At 33.8% G+C, this 12,923-nt stretch overlaps 1 long non-coding RNA gene across 11 annotated transcripts in view; it reads left to right on the top strand.

Moving 5' to 3' along the window:
• The window catches only part of LOC136412725 (uncharacterized), a 28,391-nt gene that overhangs the window by 1,419 nt on the left and 14,049 nt on the right, over positions 1 to 12,923 (top strand). For 5 of the 11 annotated variants that reach the window (XR_010752426.1, XR_010752429.1, XR_010752424.1 and 2 more), the window contains exons 1-7: positions 256 to 403; positions 731 to 858; positions 2,593 to 2,729; positions 4,942 to 5,107; positions 5,161 to 5,331; positions 5,384 to 5,586; positions 8,991 to 9,127. This is a non-coding gene — a long non-coding RNA (uncharacterized lncRNA). Of the gene's footprint in view, positions 1 to 255; positions 404 to 730; positions 859 to 2,592; positions 2,730 to 4,695; positions 4,876 to 4,941; positions 5,108 to 5,160; positions 5,332 to 5,383; positions 5,587 to 8,990; positions 9,128 to 12,923 lie in introns of those variants that run through there. The other 6 variants (XR_010752428.1, XR_010752425.1, XR_010752432.1 and 3 more) reach the window with 6 other exon arrangements.

Genomic DNA, 12,923 nt, shown 5'->3' with positions numbered 1-12,923 from the left:
TGTCAAGACATAAGGTATTCATAGCGGGATCAATTAGGATTAAATGGTGGATGCGAAAGAATTTTTTAGGCGTGGCGCCATCTGGGAGCATGGGTTATAAATTTTTTCTTTGTGTATACTTGTAGATTTCTTTTTTGTGTGCTTTTACAGATTTCTGTTTCGTGTGCATTTGTAGATTTCTTTTTTATAGGAATTTTCTGTTCATCGTGCATAACAATAATGACATTTTTCAGTAATTGTGCTGTGAGAGTTTTTCGTTTGTTCATATTAATTGAAATGTGAAAATTAACTTAAAAGTGTGCGTTTGAACGGAAAATGTGGAATTTAAACTTGAAAAGCAAAAAACAAAAGTGGTGTCATCTTAGTCGATCGATAGAATGTCTGTGGAATTAGGAACTAGGAGGTAAGAAAGAAAAGAAATCCATTGCCGAAGGAGTTTTCAATAATTCTCCATTTCCAATACCTATTCTAATACTTACAGACCATACAAACTATTAATAAATATCCCTTTTTTCTAATGCAATCAAAACTTAATTTTGGTACCGTCCTAAAGAAGTTTTTTCATAAAGATCATTGTTTTGCCTCAAGTTGTACTTGTCATTGGAGGTTATCTCGTGTGAGTTGCAAGATTAGTGGGATTCCAATACTTTTGTGTTTAATTAATGATATTTTGAATATTACATTCTTCGTAGAAAGATACGTACTATAGCTGCCTGTCTCTTCCTTTCAGCACAAGAATTGCAGCTAAAAGATGTGAAATTGTAGTTCTACTTTGAATGCACCGAAAAAGATTGTACCATATCTAGGAAAGTGCAAGTTGCCTGTTAGTGAAAGTATTCCTGACGGCGACAGAAAAAGGTAGGAATTTAAAATTTTTATGGTGTTAGATGTGAATGAGAGTCACCATGCAATTGATGAAAATAATCGTTATCAAAGAAATAATTTATATTCAAAATTGTATGAATATTACAACAGTGAGTTAATTTGAAAATGAACCACTTTTGATATTTCTGGGATTATAGAAAATGTGTTAATATACAAAAATAAGTGGATTTTATTTTCAAGAGGGATGTTTTTCTTTGGGATTATTTTATTAAATTGGAACTACTTTTTAGTAGAGGTGAAAAAAACCACTAAGATTTAAAATGGGTAGCAAAGTTCAGTGATACCTAATTTGAAAGGTTTTTTTAGGAAAAATAATGTTTAAAGCGTAAAGAAGCTTCATTATTAATAGTATCGAAGAAAAATTGTTTATTAAGATGTTAACTATTCTAAAGGGCGTTTATTATTTGTCAAATAAGAATAAAGTGAATTGTTTTTACACTTTGATATTTATAGAAATTTACACTTTAATTTGCTTGCATGTAGTGGTAAGTTTACTTAAGCTTTGTTGTGAATTATCATATGGACATCACTTTTAATTTGTTTTTTTCCTTTTTTATAGTAAGACCTTAAAAGTGAATAGAATAATTACTTTTAAGAACGTTCCATACCAATATAGGTTCATAAACGTTTTGTTTTAAAAATATCGGGTGTGGAAAACTTTAGGAGAAATTTTAATTATTTTTCATAACTTTTTTAAAATAAATTTACCTAAGAACTATTAACGTTTTGTCGTAATTATTATTTAAGTGTTATGGATCAGGAATATGTAGTAATTTAAGATAGAAAATGAACTATATATTATTTTTAAGGAGATTCGGTAGGTATTAATATTTAATTTTTTAGATGATTTTAATATGTATATAAGATAAGAACACATAGTGCTAAGGTAATAATGATTTTTATCACGATACAGGAGTTATGTGTATAAAATAGAATTGTAAATTTGGAATTGCTTAATGCATATGTTATGTGAAATAATTGCGTTAAGACAATGAGTATTCATAGCAGGACCAATTAGGATTAAATGGTGGATGCGAGAGAAGAGATTTTTATGTGTGACGCCATCTGGGAGTCTGCGTTGCAAGTTTCTTCTTCGTGCGGTTTTGCAGATTTCTTTTTGGTGTGTTTTTACAGATTTCTTCTTCGTGTAAACTTGTAGATTTCTTGTTTGTGGTAATTTTCTGTACATCGTGCATGACAATAATGACATTTTTTTATAATTGTACTGTAAGAGTTTTTTGTTTTTTTATTTATATTAAGTGAAATGTAGAAATTAACTTAAAAGCGTGCGTTAAATGAAAATGTGAAATTTAAAATTGAAAAGCAAAATACAAAAGTGGTGTCATCTCAGTCGATCGACAGAACATCTGTAGAATTAGGAACTAGGAGGTAAGAAAGAGAAGAAACTCATTGTCAAAGGAGTTTTTAGTAATTGTCGACTTTCAATAACTATTGTAGTATTCGCAGATTAAATAAATTTGTCTTTTTTCTAACGCAAAGAAAACTTATTTTGGGTACCGCCGTAAAGCAGCTTTTTGATAAAGATCATACTGTTATGATTCAACTTGTACTTGTAATTTGAGGTTGTCTAGTGTTGAGTTGCAAGATTGGTGAGATCCCAATATTCTTGTGTTTAACTAATGCTATTGAATATTATATTCTTCGTGTAAAACGTATGTACTATAGTTGCCTCTCTTTTCTTTTCAGGACAAGAACCGCAGCAAAAGGATGTGAAATTGTGTGTGCGTGTGTGTGTCCACTCGGAATGCAGTGAAATGATTGTGTCATCTCAGAAAGTGGAAACTGTTTGCTGGTGGAAGTATTGCTGATGGCGACAGAAAAAGGTAGGAATTTAAAATTTTTATGGTGTTAGATTTGAAGGAGAGTTACTATGCAACGAAAGAAAATAATTGTTACAAAGAAGTAATTTATATCGAAAAGAATTGAACGAGTATTACAACAGTGTATTAATTTGGAAACGAACCACTTGATATTTCTGGGATTATAGAAAAGGTGTTAATATACAAAAATAAGAGGATTTTATTTCCAAGGGGGACTTTCTTTTGGGGTTTGGTATTCAATTGCAAATACTTTCTTGTAGGGATGGGAACAATCACTAAGATTTTAAATAGGTTGAGTGATATCTAATTTTTTTATTTATTTTTTTTCGTTTTATTGAAAGGTTTTGGGAAAAATGATGTTTAAACCGTAAAGAAACTTCATTACTAAATGTTTTGGGAAAAATGATGTTTCCTTATTAAAGGTATTCAAGAAAAATTGTTTATTAAGATGTTAATTATTCCAAAGGGCCTTTATTATTTGTTGAATAAGAATAAAGTGAATTGTTTTTAAACTTTGATATTTATGGAAGCTTTTACTTGAATTTGTTTGCAAGTAGTTGTAATTTTTGCAGGTAAGTTTGCTTAAGGTTTTTGTGATTTATCATACAGCTTTTACTTCGATTTGTTCTTTTGCTTTTTTGTAGCAGGACTTTAAGAGTGCATAGAATAATTACTTGGAAGAACATTTCATACCAACATAGGCTCGTAAACGTTTGGTTTTGAAGATATCGGGTGTGGAAAATTTTAGAACAATGAGGTTATTTTCATAACGTTCTTAAATTAAAATTACCTATGTACTATTAACGTTTTGTTACAAAAAAGTGGGCCACTGTATTTAGTATTTCATGTTGTGTTTTATTATTGCAAGTTCTAAAATTGAAGGAATTCTAACCTAGATGACGATTCGCGGTTTTTTTTGCGACGTTGCTAGTTCCTCCCTTTTCTCCCAAAAGGAAAATGAATGATTTAATTTTCATTTGATCTTTGAATTTCACGGTTAAATAGCACATTTAACAAATTCATTGCTGAGGGAAATTATTTATCATCATATTTTAAATAGGAAAAACCATCCCCGAGGTGTTTCGGGCAGTAAAAGTGTCAAAAAGTACCTAATGAACCGACGGTGTATCAATTATTACTATTGGGTCATGAATATTTGGATTTACTCGATTTAAATAGATCTTTTGATAATTATTATGAAAGTTTGGAAAGAAAAACATGTGTAGTAAAGGATACCGAGGAAGGAATAGTAATAATTGATACATGATCGATTTATTAGTGGTTTTTTAACACATGTAGTGCCCGAAACAACTCGGGGGTGATTTTGTCTAATTGAGATATGATGATGAATGAATTTCTGGTTTGGGGAAGGTGTGAACTGGTGTGATTTTGAGAGAAAAGGGGGAATTGGGAAATTTTTGCAGGGGAAACTGGGGATTTTGATCCGGGTTAGAATTTCTTAAAATTTTACGATTTCTTGCACAAGCCGGCAACACTGTACGGCACCGGGCCCAAAGAGGGCCCGGACAAAATGACGGACGCGACGCAAAGTTACGTGGAGGCGATTGGCCTCCAGGTAACTTGGCGAGGAGTCGGCCAGTTTGGCCGACCCCTCTTTGGGGGTCTTCAACCTCGTTTTTCGGATTCGGCAGAACGACAACGTCGACATATCGGAGTCATCCCCTTAGAGAGCGGGGGAACGCGGGAATTATTCATGGGGCCAGCATGAATAAGGCCTTTGTTCCCGGCGCTCTCCGAAAAGATGGCGGCGACATGCGCCGCTGCCGTTAACTGGTCTCGAATCCCGAGTAGAAGAAGACGAAGGGGGTCGTGAAAATCGCGAATGTCTATACACTTAATTTTCTGGAAGCGGTAGGGTTTTCGCGTGGCTCCATCTTTTAGTTGTCGGAAAAGGAAGTTAAAATTGTAAAAGACGAGAATGGGATAACCTCTCGGATCGTCAAGAGTGTCTGGAAAAAGTAAATGAAGATGTAAAATTTTGGAAGTTAATTATTAAAAAATAAAAGAATTGATTATCTACTGGATTCAAGATTAGAAGATTGCGATCCACAAATTTACAAAGTAAGAAGAAAGTAAAGAAATACTGGATTTTTCCATAAAATTTACTCTAACAGTGGAATTTGAAATGGTACCGTGGATGGAGAAATATTACAACAAAGAGGTAAATTAAGGATCTAAAAGCATACATTTCCAGGAAGCAAACGGAGGGACGTATTAAAAAAGGGAACACAGAAAGAGTGGGTCTGGAACAAGTACCTTTTTGGTTAGGTTTACGAGCACGAGATTAGTAGTGAGGATTTTCAAGAGAAAACCTAAAAGGATGGACCGAACGTTTAACCTACACATTAGGAAGAAAGAAGGTCGGTTGCTCCTCAGATTTGATATAAATAAGATTAAACCATTAAGATTATAGAGGATTTCCTCGACAGATCAACAATGACCAAGGAGCCAGAGGTAGACACACTTAACTTTATCCAAAATTTGTAAGGAAAGTTGGATTATTGCTCGTATCCATCGATAGGAAAGACACATTTTTGAGTGGAGGACCGAAAAGAATCTAGGTTAAGAGCAAAAAGATACCAAGGTAGTACATTGTAGCTTTATCGAAGAATAGTGCTTTATTTATTTCTTCTTAGCGAAAAGGATATGATTTATAAGGGAAGGAAAGAGGGTGGTTACTTGGATACATGGAATTTTGAAAGACAAAAATAGGAAATTACAAGAACAGCAAAAGTGAAAATGATCGAATAAGCTGACTGGGGCCGAGTAAAGGGAAAAAGAAAGGCAGCCAAAGTATTTTTTCACAAGGAAGGAGATATCGAGATTTGGAGGATTGCAAGTAAGTGGATTATTAGGAGACCGCTTTTTGTCTTAAGAGGAATAGGAATTTCTTAGTTATTTTGATGCATCAGAAGAACATTTGATTAATTTAAAAGGAATTGTGTGAAAAATTGTAACATAACTTATGGATTATTTTGGAATTGAATATTTGAGAAAATAGAGTATTTAATTGGAGCACCGTACTACCGGAAAGGGTAATTTTATTTTGAATTTGTATGTGAGTATAGTAGGTAGGGTGTTTTATGGATATTTGGAAAATTCACCATTATAAGTATTATTTGTCTTATTGGAAATAATTTATTTAAAAGGTAAGAGACAACAGAAGGTATTACACATTGAAGATTAAAATTGATTTATGTAGAAATGGTGAAAATATATTGTTACATTAGTAGATATTGTAGGAAATTAAATTGTGATTATTATTTAAGTGTTATAGGTAAGGAGGATGTAGTAATTTAAGATAGAAAATAGACTATGTGTTTAGTTTTTTAAGGAGACAAAATAGATACATTTCTGTAGCTATTGATATTTAATTTTTTAGACGATTTTAATATTTATATAAGATAAGAAAATATGGTGCAAAGGTATTAGCAATTTTTGTCAAGATACAGGAATTACGTGTATAAAATAGAATTATAAATTTGAAATTGTAGATGTATATGCTATGTGAAGTAATTTTGTTAAGATGTTAGGTATTCATAGTAAGTAAAAGTAGGGATATAGTACAGGATTTCTCAGGGTATTTTTCTTTTGAGGGAGGTAAAAGATACGGAGGGGAGGTAGGTGGAAAAATGTACGAGAAACATGCATATAGAATGTAAAACTTTAAAGAAACACTGGGTAGGATAGCAATTAGGAGTAAACGGTGGATGCGAAAGAAGATGAGAGATTTAAACACAAAAATAGGACTTTATTTGTTATATGGAGGGATAATATAAAGACATGTAAGAAGAACGGGAGGGAATGCAAATAGCTGCATAAAAGAATGGAGAAATTTGTTAGTAGATTATTTGTTAACAGCAAAGATTATTCCTCCTGGATTTCGAGGATAAGACTAAGAAAGAACATTTATTTCAGAAGGAACAAATGAGCATGCATATTAAAATTAACGATATTAATAAAGGTATTAGGTAACTTATGGAAAACTTGTTTAGAACGATAGAATAAGGGAAGTTATATTATTTTTTTAATTATATTTTATTAGTGTTAGTATGTAGTCATTGCCAACTAGGAGCTTCCTAAAATTGTAGAGGAACTTTAGGGCTTAGAAAAGCCATTGGGGCGATTTTTCTCGGAAGATCTTTGAAAAAACACTGGTTTTTAAGGATAACTTGGGGATTCTGGGACAAAATGGTGAACGAGATATATTCACTGGAACCGTGAAGTTAGGAAAAGTAATTACAGGAAAAAACCGAAATTGTGAGGTCTAAGTGGAATTAGGGACGACGAATTTGGAAGATTTAGTGTTTTGATGTTTTTGAAAATTCCTAAAAAGCTCGGGAAGGGGGTCGGAGCTGGTCAGGGAAGATAAGATTTTTTTCTGAAAGATGAGGAAAATTGGAAAAAGATTTGGAGGAAAAAAGCACTCAAGTGGACCATTCAAGTGAGAAGTAAAGATTGCACGGGGGTGCAGTATTCATTGGAGAAGATATAAGAGAGAAGGTGGAAAACAAGATTGGTTTATTTTGAGAAGGGTTTGAACAAGTGGAATCGTGTGTAAAATAAAGGGATGAATTTGGACGATATGGCAAATGAGGTTTTCTTAAGAAAATATTAAAAGGAAGATGGATTATAGAACGTCATAGATTTGAAAGATTTTTAAAGAAATTATTTTAATTGTTTCTAAATTAACATTATGTATGATAATTTTTTATAGTGTTGTTTACGTATAAGTAGGATATTTATTAGTTTTAACTTTTGTAATTGTAAACTAAGGTAAAAGAGATAATAGGATGCTCCACATAATTTGCACACAAGTGGGCCAAGTGTGCAAATTATTGGGATAACATTAAACTGGCACCAACAGGTACTATCACGGTTCTAAAGGATTTATTAGAACTGGGAATTTGCTAGTCTGCTTTTTCGTGTTTTTACTTCATTTTATGATTGATTAGTATGTTATACTGTGTTTCTTGCAGGAGTAGGCTCTTTACGTAGTCTACATACTGTGCTGGTGAGATATAATTTGTATTATTTCAGAATTTTATTAGTGCTTTAGTCTTGTGTGAAATAGACTGTTAGGACGTAGGTTCTATTTTAATTGTACAGGGTATAGGGAAATAACTTTGTCAAATTTAACCGACGATCGAGAACATTATTTGGAACGGAGAGTTCTTTTGAACAGGAAAGAGAAACGTTTGTAAATTGACGAATTATTATTTAGAATTAGAAAATTAGAATGGCTAACCCGAACTAACCAGGATTAGAATGGGAAGTACGAAGGTAGCAAAGTTATTTCCCTAACACTGTATATTATATTTACGGCGGGTGCGTGTAATCCCCGGCGAGTTGGAATTGACGAAGCTAGAAACGTAACGTTGCTTTTGTATTTAATGAGAAAGTAAAGCAAATAGGGAAATTACCGTGATATTTGAGGAGATTTAATTTTTGGACGTCGTCGTAAAGAAGGGAACTATTAAACTGAGTCATTTAAAATGGCCATTCGAAGTTGAATCATTAGTAGTCAGCTGTGGAATTTTACACGAGAGAAATAGAAGATGAAAAGTAGGTCGCAGCGGGATCGTACGAATTTGAACGACAGGGCAGAGTGAGGTTATATTGCTTTATTTATTACTACTTTTAACTTTGAAGATTTCGATTAAACATTTAAGCAATTTTTTAAGAAAAGAGGTCGAATTGTTTAAAAAATGAACAATAATTGTCGAAAATGTCGTCCATTCACTTGAACGTACAAGTTTACCAGAACTTTGATACTTTTGAAGACAGTGTCGAAATTTCTGTGGTGATAATTGGTCACTGCCCAAATTCGTGCTTTGAGACTTTGATTACGTGTACTTACGGGGTAAAAGTGTTATTTTATAAAACTGGGAACAAGAAGCAACCCAGAGGTGTGATGTGCGGGGGCCAAGGTGGGTAGATATGCTTAGTGCACGAACTTATTAAACGATCGATTGAATTCTGGAAGGTAAACTAAGGTTATAAGAGCTGTGGTTATATTATGTTGAACATAATCGTGTGGTAATTTGTCTAAAATGTAAAGCAGCTTTTTGATAAAGATGTGATTGTTTTGAGTCAACCGGTACTTGTACTATGAAGTTATTTAATGTGAGTTGCAAAGATGAGATGCAAAGATTCCAACGTTCTGGTGTTTAACTAAGAATATTGAATATTATATTTTTCGGGGAAACGTATGTACTATAGCTGCTTCTCTTTTCTTTCCAGGACAAGAACTGCAGCCAAAGGATGTGAAATAGTGTGTGTGTGTTTGTGTTCGTCCCAAATGCAGTGAAATGATTGTGCCATCTCCGAAAGTGGAAGCTGTTTGCTGGTGGAAGTATAGCTGACGGCGACAGAAAAAGGTAGGAATTTAAAATTTTTATGCTGCTAGATTTGAGGGAATGTTACTATGCAAAGGAAGAATATAATTGTTATCAAAGAAACAATTTATATTCAAAACGAATCGAAAGAGTATTAAAACAGTGAGTTAATTTGAGAACGAATCACATTTGATATTTCTGGGATTATAGAAAAAGTGTAAATATACAAAAATAAGGGGATTTTATTTTCAAGGGGGACATTCTTTTGGTGTTTTTTTATTAAATTGCAAGTACTTTCTAGTACGAAGGGAAAGAACCAGTAAGAATAAAATAGAGAATTTTAAATAGGTAGCAAGATTGAGTGATACCTTATTTGAAAGGTTTTTTTAAAATTTTTTTGGTTTTCTGGAAAGGTTTTGGGAAAATTGAAGTATAAGCGGTAAAGAAGTTTCGTTAAGAAAGGTTTTTGGAAAAAATGATGTTTAAACCTTAAAGAATCTTCGTTACTAAATGTTTTGGGAAAAAGGATGTTTCCTTATTAAAGGTATCAAAGAAAAATTGTTTATTAAGAGGTTAATTATTCCAAAGGGTCTTTATTATTTGTCGAATAAGAATAAAGTGAATTGTTTTTAAACTTTGATATTTATCGAAGCTTTTACTTGAATTTGCTTGCATGCAGTTATAATTTTTGCAGGTAAGTTTGCTTAAGGTTTTTGTGATTTATGAAACAGCTTTTACCTCGATTTGTTCTTTTGCTTTTTTGTAGTAGGACTTTAAGAGTACATAGAATAATTACTTGGAAGAACATTTCAAACCAACATAGGCTCCTAAACGTTTTGTTTTGAAGATATCGGGTGTGGAAAATTTTAGAACAATGAGGTTATTTTCATAACGTTCTTAAATTAAAATTACCTATGTACTATTAAAGTTTTGTTACAAAAAGGTGGGCCAGTGTATTTAGTATTTCATGGTGTGTTTTATTATTGCAAGTTCTAAAATTGAAGGAATTCTAACCTAGATGAAGATTCGCGGTTTTTTTTGCAACGTTGCCAGTTCCTCCCTTTTCTCCGAAAACGAAAATGGATTATTTAATTTTCATTTTATCTTTGAATTTGACGGTTAAATAACACATTTAACAAATTGATTGCTCAGGGAAATTAATTATCATCCTATTTTAAATAGGAAAAACCATCCCCGAGGTGTTTCGGGCAGTAAACGTGTTAAAAAACACCTAAGAAACCGAATTATTACTATTAGGTCATGAGTATTTGCATTTATTCGATTTAAATGGTTGTTTTAATAATTATTATGAAAATTTGGAAACAAAAACACGTGTAGTAAAGGATACCGAGGAAGGAATGGTAATAATTGATACATGATTTATTGAAGAAAGAAAACCTTAATTTGCCTAAAAGCAATAATATTGATAAGGCGGCCCGCCAAACGTATATGCGAGGTCAGCGTTTTTTAGTGTTCCTTTGGATGTGTGTTCTTTTTAAACAGTTAGTCCGTAATATATCGTGTTGTAATCAGGTGCTCCCTTTTTTCTTTTTCTCACCCACTGAAGTAACCCTCAACAGGTTATGGGCCCAGTGTGCGAGTGAGAGTAAGTCGCGAGTGTTGTAGTGAGAAGTGTCGGTTTGAGCTTTTGTTCGCAATTATACGACTAATTACAAAATTAGTGTATTATCTGCCATAAAAAAAAAAATGGAGATCGACAAGCCTAGAATCGAAAAACTACGTGATTCCGAAAACTGGCAACAGTGGCAGTTTGTTATACAAACGATATTAGACAGTGAAGATGCGTTAGACATCTGCAATGGTACTGAAAGAAGGCCTGAAGAAAATGAACTGGACTATGAAAAGAAATTTAAAAAATGGATCAAAGGTGACAGGATGGCAAGAAAACTGTTCGTCACAACTGTGGAATCCAAACCGTTACAACTGCTGATGAATTGTGCCACAGGAGAAGAAATGTGGAAGAAATTGCACAGCGTGTACGACTTAAAATCAGATGAAAGTTTATCCCTAGTGCAAAAGAAGTTCTTCGAGTTCAAGTGGGACCCCAATGGTAATGTTGCACACCATGTGTCAAAGCTGGAGCAACTGGCCAGCAAAATGAAAAAGCTGGGAGGCGACATTCCTGAGTCCATGTTGATCACAAGAATTCTATCAACCTTGCCGTCCAAGTTTAACTATTTTCATAGTGCCTGGGATTCAACTCAAGCTTCTAAAAAGACCATTGAGACCTTAACAACTCGTTTATTAACTGAAGAATTACGTTTGGAAAAACAGCGGGAGGAAGAGGAGGAATCCACAGTCGCCCTGTTATCTAAAGTAAACCTAAAAGGTAATTTTCTCAAGAAGAAAAAGTTTTTTCAGAAACAGAAAGAGGACTCTAACGTGTCGCGCTGTTCCTTGTGTCGGAAAGTGAATCATGAGCGGAAAGACTGCAAAGGTTGTTTCTCGTGCGGGTCAAAAGAACACTTAATAAAAGACTGTTCGTCAAAACAAGGTGATCAATCGAAAAGACAAGCTTTTGTTGGGAATACTATTGTTAATGAGAACAGTGACAATTATTGGTTGATAGACTCAGGTGCTTCAAATCATATTTCAAATAAGCGTGAGTGGTTTTATGAGTACAAGGAATTCCCGGATCCAGTAGCAGTTTACATTGGAAATGGTGACCAAGTACTAGCACTAGGTCAAGGTAACATAGATGTAGAATCTTTTGACGGCAAAGAGTGGATAACGGCAACATTGTATGACGTGTTATTCATACCAGATATGGCTAAGAACTTATTCTCGGTTAAAACAGCAGCTAAGAAAGGTATTGACTTTATTTTGAAAAATAACGGTTCACAGTGTTTCTTTACTAGAAATAATAAAGTTATCGCTGTTGGAGTCGAGGCCGATAATCTTTATCGAATTAAATTACGTGTGATCTTGCCGAAAATCGTTTGTGCGGCGACTATGAGCAATACATTGCAACTCTGGCATGAACGCCTATGTCACCAAAACAAAAAATATGTGAAATGCTTTCTTAGGAACTCTGACATTGCATTTACCAATGACAACCTTTTTTGTGATGCTTGTGCTTATGGCAAACAACATCGGGAGCGTTTTAGCAGAAGGGAAGATATTTCAAATAATGCAAGAGAGCTTATCTACTCTGACGTTTGTGGACCTATGAGTGTGCAATCTCCTGGACAAAAACGATATTATGTTTTATTTAAAGATGATCATAGCAAGTATCGTACTGTTTATTTTCTACGTGAAAAATCAGAAGTAGAACATAAACTAAAATTATTCTGCAATGAAGTAAAGACAAGATTCGGAAAAGACATTGTTGAGTTACGTTCGGACGGAGGAAAAGAATACGCCAGTAAAGAAATATCCGTTTTTCTGGGTAACAGAGGAATAAAACATTCGATCACTGCTCCTTATACCCCTGAACAGAATGGAAGCTCTGAAAGAGACAATCGCACCATAATGGAGGCAGCTCGCTCAATGTTATACTCCAATACTAAAATTCCTCAATATCTATGGGCAGAAGCCGTTAATATGGCCGTATATGTAATTAACAGGACAGGACCTACAAGATTAGACCGAAAAACACCATATGAACTTTGGTTTAACAAAAAGCCAAGATTTGACGACCTCAAAGTGTTTGGCACTGAATGCTTTGTCCACGTGCCGAAACAAAAGCGTCGTAAACTGGACAAGAAAGCCCTTAAAGGATATCTTGTGGGTTATCTCGAAGGTGTCAAAGGATATCGTGTGTGGGTACCAGAGCTCTATGATGTAGTGCTAAGCCACGATGTTGTCTTTAAAGAAG

This window comes from Euwallacea similis, chromosome 1 (assembly GCF_039881205.1).
Source record: "Euwallacea similis isolate ESF13 chromosome 1, ESF131.1, whole genome shotgun sequence".
NCBI lineage: Eukaryota > Metazoa > Arthropoda > Insecta > Coleoptera > Curculionidae > Euwallacea > Euwallacea similis.
Note: the sequence above shows the minus strand (reverse complement) of the source record. Positions and strands in the feature narration are given on the sequence as shown.